The 7,343-nt window shown below is 42.9% G+C and overlaps 1 protein-coding gene across 1 annotated transcript in view; it reads left to right on the top strand.

Annotated features, from left to right (window-relative positions):
* The first annotated feature begins 392 nt into the window (after positions 1-392).
* BASP1 (brain abundant membrane attached signal protein 1) overlaps positions 393-7,343 on the top strand; it is an 81,437-nt gene continuing 74,486 nt past the window's right edge. The window contains exon 1 of the mRNA XM_069960253.1: positions 393-564. The gene's annotated coding sequence lies outside the window, so the exon portion shown is untranslated. The remainder of the gene's footprint in view (positions 565-7,343) is intronic.

A 7,343-nucleotide genomic window follows, 5' to 3' on the forward strand; every position in this document is an offset into this window, starting at 1 on the left:
CAAGTAGTGCAATCTCCATGGTGGACGCAGATCACCTGGCCTGTAATTACCCCAGCCAGTGCAGAGCAGTGATCAGGTGCTCCCCATGCCTCAGGTAGGGAAGGTGGACATACATTCATACAGATCTTCTATATCTAACTGCATGATATCCAAGGGTACCCCAATAGCCATTCCAGAAGCCCTCCACACTGTGCCATCCCCATATAAAGCTCTTGGTAGGTAGGATGCTCTCCTAAATTTGAGAGCAAGTATGATCAGCACACACTTTAATATTTATTAAAAAAAAAAAAAAAACAGAGCCAGAGTGGCTTATGGACGGGGGAGAGGGAGGGAGTTGGAGAGAAGAGGGAAAGGGGGAGACGGGGGAGGAGAAGCACAAGGGGAGGAGGGAGAGGGAGAAATGCAGAGGCAGCAGCAGCACAGACATTGCTCCAACGCCTGCTAATCACTACAGTGCCAGCCACCGAGCAGGGGAGAGCCAGGCAGCCAGGCTAACCAGGGCAGGACCCTCTGTGACACCAGGGCACACTAACACCCCAGGCCAAGCACAGGCTATACAACAAGGTAAGCTGCAGACTATCCTTCCCATGTGTGTCAGTAGTGCAGAAATGCAGCTCATCTCTACAGAGCTGACACTGTGCAGCCTAGATAGATGGTGGAGGGCTTTTATTAACCACTTCCATTCCCTGTCCATGTGTAATGAATAATGGATATACCATCAGCCTTGTGTTAGGGTAGGGGGGCTGTTCCCCATGCCATGCTATGTAACCTACACACGTGCTGGCATAGAAGGGAGGGCTGCTGATCCCACTACAATAAGCTGGGCACAAGATCTGCACATATTAATCTGGAATGCCTCCATTTCAGGGATGAATGACCTAAATACTGTTCTTTTCATGTGTCCTTTGTCTTGAGCTGTGCGCTGCTTGTATACTTGGATTAGCTGGCGTCTCTGATAGCCATACTGGGCGTTTCTGGCTGCTGATGGCTTTGACAGCACATGGGCAGCAATGGGTTAACCTGGCATCCTGGTGAGAGTGCAGTCACCCCAGATCTGCCACTTGTGAGTGATGTCTTAGGAAGCCCAGGAGGACGATGATCCCTGATGGATTCCTGGTAGTGGGAAGCTTGGCTTGATGTATATGCAACAGCTGGATGACATCTGTCCTGCCTAGATCTGCTGCAGCCATTGCAAAGCCCACCATTGTCTCGTCGTGCAGTACTAATCAGACACGTGAAACACACACACACACACACACACACACACACACACACACACACACACACACACACACACACACACACACACACACACACACACACACACACACACTCCTGTGTATATGGATGATGAGTGCATCTGCAGAAATAGCGGCATTTACACAGCCTGACACGTATTGGGGCTGCTGAGAGCCCCCCATGTCCGAGTCTTGTTAGATGAAGAATACTGCAGTGCAAATGAATGAGACTTTACAGTAATTACCAATTCCTTTGTCTTTGACTCACGCATGCGCAGAAGTGTGGGGCGTGGAGAGCTCCTCTGCTTTCCCGAGTAGCTCTCCTTGGTACCCTGCATCCCCCTCACAACCCCACTGCAACCAATACACCACAGTTACTATACCAAATGCCACTTGGTAAGCAGGCTTCTGCATAGCTGGCATCTTCATGGAATATGGCACACTGGTGAGAGACATGCCTATACCTAGGCACATATTAGACTGCCCAAAGATGGCACCTATGAGTGATACCTATACACTCTAGTCACTGTTGTGCACCTGTGTAACAATTGTGTGCTGCGCAGTATATGTATATATCAGATTCTCACATAACTTATCATGTAAAGTAAATGTGTGCAGACAATTTTCCAGAATGGCGCCGGCTGACAGCGGACTGCTGGATATTTTCCACTGCTCACGTGTTGACAGCGTTGCTATCCAAATGACGATACTCATTCATCACAATGAGAATAAAATGGGTGGAGCGTGTGGTGTGAAAGTGGTCGTCTATACACGCGGGCATCTCTATTAGTGACCTGTAGACTATGCTGTGATGGGTCTGCGGGTTGTCTTGTCAGTCGTGTGAACACATAGTAATCCTTTAGCTGCTTGTCTTTACTCTAGTCAGGAACTTAAAGGGCTTCTCCATCTACCATTAATCTCCTAATGTGGCAGTACAAAAAACGAACAGATTTGGTTTTCCATCATTCCTAAGCTTCCTTGCTTCTCCTTATTCTATCTATGGATGTTACTTTGTTCAGGACATTAGAACCTATTAAATTCAGAGCTAGACTGGTTGCCTGGCAACCTTATATATTAGGCATTATTGCAGTATGGCATACAATATATATTTTATGATAAACTCATGACTGGTCCCATCTTTAGTGAGCCTAGTCATTTTTTAAAGGGACCAGGGCAGTTTTCCTGCTCTCTCATGATGGTTTCTTCTAATCCTGTTTATAGGGATTAATATACAGTGTTCACACAGAGCCATAATATGGCCGAATGAAGAACTCGTAAAGACTGTAGCTGCTAGGCAGTGTATCCATGGTAACCATTTTGTCTCACATTGCTCAAGGCAAAATTGGCACTGTGCTGACTGCAAAGGGAAAATCAGCTCGGCGGCATTCACACTATACTATTCTATATCACAGCCAGCAATATTAATCACATTTTTCTCAAAAATACATGTATTCTTGTACACTTCAGACTTAAAAAAAAAAAAAAAATCTGGTCAAAATTGTAAACCGAACTGTTGCAAAAGCTTGACTAGACTTTTTAAGCATTCTGGCTGGTGGAGTGACTAGCGTATAAAATATCGTTGACAGAAGAGACACATAATAAAGTGACAGGTGATAGCTGACTATTTAGGTTCTGTCTTTTTTCGAATGCAAACGCATATGATGCTCACATTCACCTCTCTAAAATGGAGTATAGGAATGCAAGCGCTGGGCGGTCGTATGTGCTTGCAGTCCTATGCAGATCCTCCTGTGCTCCTGTTGATAACATGACTTATGTCTTCAATGGATTACTGTATGTCTGGTCCATCATTGTGTAGGCATCATGCATTCTGCTTCCATAAATCAATCAAGATTAGATAGAACATTTTGAAACCATTGTTATAAGTTGGGCAGCATTCTGCTACAAACACTTCCGAAATGTTTGATTCATTGCAGAATATCAGTGATTACAGTGTATGCTTCATTATCCACAAGTATGCCTGTACTCTCTAACCTTATTCCTTATCTTCTGGATGAAAGGCTCTATGTCTCTAGAGGAAGCAGTAATACCTTGTACTCATCGCACAATTCATACAAAGATCCTTAGGTTCATCTGTATTTCTAATCGATTGATATGAAGTACAGGGGTAAACAACACTTATTAGAACATGCATTCCAGATCTGTTAAGGAGGATTAAACTTTGTGTTAAGCTGAAGCCACTATAGAGGCACATGAAAGGACTAATGTGTCTGATCCTTGTACTAGAGTCATAAAGATTACTCTTGGGTATTTTTTCTTTTTTTTTTTCTTTGTAAATGAATAAATTATATCAGTCACTTTATTTTTATATGTATGTGTGTAATCTTACTTTGATAACATTTCATCTATAACCATGGACTCCTGAAAAGGGAACTATGTAACCCTCTTGATAGCCCCCTATTACACAATGGGCACCGAGGAGGAAGGGATGTCTCTTACCTTCCTCCTTGGCTTTGTTCCTATACTATTAGCAGTATAACCCATGGTCCGGACCATCGCCCCACCCAATTATATTGATTATCATTAGAAGGAGGGGGTGACTCATGCAATGGGGGCAGGGCAGTGTTCCTAACGGTACTCTGAACTAAGGATTGCACTGCTAACAGAACGGGAACTGTGCCAAGGAGGACGATAAGAGACATACCTTCCTCCTTGTCGCCCCGTGCGCAATAGGGGGCTATCAGTAGGTTAGATTTGGTCAGTGTTATTATGTCATTTTGTAGCATTGGCGCTATACATTTTATTGCCAGACCCTCCTCCTCCCGTTATCTGAGATAAAGGGATCTTACAATATATATATATTTTTTTACTATCTTTACTTTTACTGTATAGCCGAATTGATGGTACCTTTAGAAAGGGTGTGAATATGGAGACTGAGGGGGCATAAATCAGGCTCAGGGAGCATGCATCAGACTAGCACATCTAAGGCTAGCATTCACATTTTGAATTAAAGTGACTGTACCACCAGGCCTAGGCTGAAGCACTGGAGGCAGGCCGACCCATCCTTAGTGGGAAGAAACTCCAGCCCCTCCATGACGTGACTCCATTAGAGTCAATGGAACCCTATCATAGAGGGGCTAGGGTTTCCTCCCACTAAGGGTGGGTCGGTCCGCCTCCAGTGCTTCTGCCTGGGCCTGGTTTACACTAGTGGTGCACAACCTGAGCCCCTCCTGCTGTTGCAAAACTACAATTCCCATCATGCCTGGACACCCTTTGGCTGTCTGATTACATGCTCCAGACAATTTCAACATGAGTATGAGTGTGCAATACCCAACACACAGGCAAGAATGGTGCTTTTTCTGAAAATATAATAATGATGTTTGTAGGAAGTGTGACAAAAATTAAAATCTAAAAATTTCCTAGATGCCATTGAAGATTTGCATGCTTATATGCAAATTATGTTTAGGTCAGCTGCTTTAAATTCTAAATATGTACTGACATGCAAACATACCACATAAGGAAAGAACATTAACCAAAACTCACTTTTCAATTTCCTATTTCTAACCTTTTATCTAAATTTGTTTGGTAGCATTTATGATGGTATTTGTATATGTTAGCTGACAATCTGATATGGAGCATATCCTGTGATGAATATACCTAGATGAACCGCAATATTCATAAAGTCCTACGAAACTGAAAGTGTAGACAGGCAGGGGGTGGTGGAAAATAATAAATAATGTAAACTTACCTATCCTCATGGCCTGTAGTTCTGCTCCCGGGTACCGTTGACAGCTGTTGGTGATTTGCAGCTCTCCTAGCTGCAACGTCACATGCTCAGCTGAATGATTGCCTGCTCAGCTAATCAGTAACTGGGGCAGGAAACTGCTGCAGTTGCTGACTGGCTGAGCAGGCAATGGCTCAGCCAGGTCGTGATGTTGCAGATGGAAAAATCGGTTACATGATGTACCCAGTTTCCAGCAGAAGATGACAGCCGGTGGGGTGGGCATCAACGGGACCTGAGAGCAGTGCAACGGAGGCATGAGAACGGGTGAGTTTATTATTTTTACTTGCCCTCCTGCCTGCTGTTTTTAATTTTCGTGAGACTTCCTCTTTAAGCTTTTTAAACCACAGGCACTTGCCTTTTTTGCTATGTATGCAAAGTATGTAATGTGCTGACAGTCTTTTCTAGTACCCAGGTCTACAAACTGTACAGCTGCTACTCTTTTTCTTCTTTGTACCTTTGGGCAAAAACACTTAGCTTCTGTCTTCAGTTCTTTGTAAAGTATGATTTTCAAATATAGCACCATTGTTAATGGTCAACCTTTTTATGAGGCACTCAAAGTCTAGATAGTATAGCCCACCCTGCTGGTTAGAGGCAAGTGGCTTATGACACAGGCTTAAATAGGTTATCCAGCATTGGAAAAACTTTCTTCCAGAGACAGCATGACTCTTGTCTCCAGTGTGGGTGAGTTTTTGCAACTCTGTTCCATTGAAATGAATGGAGCTTAATTGCATACCACACCTGAACTGGAGGCAAGAGTCAAGTGGCCATGTTTTTCTAACACTGGATAACCCCTTAATGACCGTGGGTGTACACTTACGGGTCCTCGTGGTCAATGATGGGCTTCAGCGATTGTGTAGCCCCTTAAACACTGCGATTGCAAAAAAAACAAAAAACACGATTGCTTTATTTTACTATTTTATTTTACTAAATAGTAATCAATACATCTGATATATACAGTACCAATATGGTACTAATAAATACTAAAGATCATGATGCAAAAAATTATGTCCCAACCAGACCTGTAGTAATAAAATAAAAGCACTATAAGTGTCACAGTATGGCCATTGTAATCATACCCATTTGCAAAAAAATAAAAAGTTTTACTGTAAAGTGCATTACGTACACAGGGAAACCCTTCAAAATCAGCATTTTCTTTCCCAATTTCATCCCATAAATGATATTTTGGGGGTTTTGTCATTTATGTTATGGTAGCTTGATATGCACCATTACAAAGTAGATTTGTTCCTGGAAAAAAACAAGCCCTCACGTGGCCCTTTATATGGAGAAATAAGAGTTATAGCTCTTAGAAGTCGAGGAAGAAAAACTAAAATGCAAAAATGAACATTTGCCTGGTCATTTGGGCCATTTGTCCTTGAAGGGTTTAAGTGTCACTGTCATTCTAAAAAATAAAAGTTTTGTTTGGTTTTACTGATTATAAGAAAAAGCCGGAAGAAGTCTGCGCTCAGCATGGCCCTCTCTCTGCTCTGCGTCACGTGATGAGTTGGACTCATAATGTAAGTCTATGACGCTGTCTCTTTGCATCAGTGAACCACACTGCCCTGCTGTCCTCTCCCTGCTCCTTATCCTTTTCGGTCAGGGTCAAAACTTTTGAGATGTCTCTGACATGTCAAATGTTTTTTTTTACAACCACAGTGACCCCACATAGAAGAGGGCAGTAGAGGTCTCTACAATGGTTGCTTTAAAGTAAAACAAACTTTTTACTTCACACTAAATTGTTTTTAGTTACTGTCAGTGATGCTTTAAGAGAACATCAAACTTTGCACATTACTTGAAGGGAAGCTGTCATAGTTTTTATGCTGCACTCATCATAAGGGCAGTCCCAGGTGTCTTCTGCCTGACTGTGGAGGTGTCCGCCCTCCACCCAAAGCAGAAAGTGAAAGCAGGCCAGGGGCCTGAAAAGGGGTAAGTTTGGCAGCTGAGAATACACCTTTTAAAGGGAATGTGTCGCAAAGTTAAAAAAATTTTTGAAAGTGTTAAAACTGAATTTGTTATTTTTTTTTGTTAATTTATATGTGGTTTTCATTTTTTTTACATCTAAGGAAATATGAAAAATTAACAATCTAATTTTCCATATTTCCCAGTGATGACCACCAGGGGGAGCTCCACCAGGAAACTGCTGGTAAAAGCAGCCTGAAAGCCGGCTGCTGAAAAAAAAGGGCAGTCTCTGCTCAACTGCTGTGACATCATCACCTCCCTCCTCTTTTCACAGGGGAAACAAAGAGGGGAAAGGTGCTATTATGTGTACTGCTGGGCAGCGCCATTTTGTTGTTGTCTGCACAGCAGTACACATATACAAGTGTGTCCCTAGCCTTTCATAATAAACCTCAACTGCTGCAGAACCT

Source organism: Dendropsophus ebraccatus, chromosome 2, assembly GCF_027789765.1.
Source record: "Dendropsophus ebraccatus isolate aDenEbr1 chromosome 2, aDenEbr1.pat, whole genome shotgun sequence".
Lineage (NCBI taxonomy): Eukaryota > Metazoa > Chordata > Amphibia > Anura > Hylidae > Dendropsophus > Dendropsophus ebraccatus.